The sequence below is a fragment of the Cebus imitator genome, unplaced genomic scaffold (assembly GCF_001604975.1).
Source record: "Cebus imitator isolate Cc_AM_T3 unplaced genomic scaffold, Cebus_imitator-1.0 Scaffold4720, whole genome shotgun sequence".
In the NCBI taxonomy this organism is placed as follows: domain Eukaryota; kingdom Metazoa; phylum Chordata; class Mammalia; order Primates; family Cebidae; genus Cebus; species Cebus imitator.
The window spans coordinates 1-1,349 of record NW_016112035.1 but is presented as its reverse complement, the minus strand read 5'-3'; the positions used below and the strand labels follow the sequence as shown (position 1 = coordinate 1,349).

At 43.4% G+C, this 1,349-nt stretch overlaps 1 long non-coding RNA gene across 2 annotated transcripts; it reads left to right on the top strand.

The window, feature by feature from the left end:
* Positions 1-9: 9 nt before the first annotated feature.
* LOC119470044 lies at positions 10-1,258 on the top strand. 2 transcript variants are annotated; one of them, XR_005198909.1, is made up of 3 exons: positions 10-116; positions 467-581; positions 1,247-1,258. It is a non-coding gene; the product is annotated as an uncharacterized LOC119470044 (long non-coding RNA). The 2 variants fall into 2 exon arrangements; XR_005198908.1 differs by lacking the exon at positions 10-116 and having other exon boundaries at positions 401-581.
* The last annotated feature ends 91 nt before the right edge of the window (positions 1,259-1,349 follow it).

Sequence of the window (1,349 nt, the reverse complement as noted above, 5' to 3'; positions counted from 1 at the left end):
CACCTGGAAGATCTCGACGAGCTCCACAGAGCTGCCTGGCGGGGCGACGTCCCCGGGGTGGAGCGCGTCCTGGTGCCCGGAGGCCCTGGCGTGGATAAGAGGGACAAGAAGAACAGGTGATGCCCAGAATATCACTGTGAACCGCTACTATTTTAATTCCCATTTTATTGATGAGGAAACTGAGGCCCAAAAAGGCCAACAGAAAGTGACAGATCTTAAAGTAGGATTTCAGCTGGAGGTGAACTGAATCCAGAGGCGAAGCGTTTTCTATTCAAATAAGCTACATTTCATTAATGTAGTGAATAATAAGAGCTGGTAAATACCGTGCTTCCTTCACAGGAAAGTTAAATACTTGTTTTAAAGACAGAGGACTAACATTCTATCCAGTGCTAAGGATATATGTGAATCATTGTATGTTTTCAGATAGTGCAGTGCAGCTTCCTAAAAAGCCTTCTTACTCTCATAGGACGGCTCTGCATTTGGCATGTGTCAGTGGACATCCAGCAGTGGTAGCTCTCCTGGTGGACAGAAAATGTCAACTTAATTGCTTTGACAGCTATAAGAGGACAGCTCTGATAAAGGTATGTAGTAACCAAGTACATCAGCATGAGATGTATCTGATTATGTACAATTACTGAGAACCAGCTTGGCGGTAGAGACTCCCAGAAATGGGAGGCAGACACCCAGATAGAACAGCAAAGTGGGTCTATTGGGGGGCCAGCAGCCTTCCAAACTGAGAAGCTCAGGGGCTGACAACATTCCAGGCTGAAGGCCCCAGGTAGACTCTGACCCATGCAGTTAATCTCTCTGAACAGGTGTTCAGTATTTTCTCATAACACAAAACACACCAAGTAGGCAGCTGGTGCCCACTTACCACTGATGGAACAACCTAAAAAGTATTCTCCATGAAGGAGCCACTGGGGCAGGGTCAGATAGCTTAAATAATTGTTTTAACAGGTGTATGATATTTACATATTGTCCTGCCACTTTGGAATGCCCCAAGTGGTTTTCTACTGGGGTTGGGGCGATGCTGCCAGGTTTTCCTTGCCATTGTTCTTCCTAGCAAACAATATATTCTATCATATACTTAGCATTCATCAATATTCATAAACTTCACATTTCTCAACAGAATAAACATTTTTATGAATAAACATTTTTATTCATCTCATTTAAATGTAACTCATTAGCAAAACCTCTATTTTGAATTCCTAGCATTTGTAATCTATTTCTTGGTCTAAAATGACAGGCTGTACAATGCCGACAAGAGGAATGTGCAACTATTTTGCTGAAACACGGTGCTGATCCAGACCTTCCAGATATCTACGGCAACACCGCTCTACACTATGCTG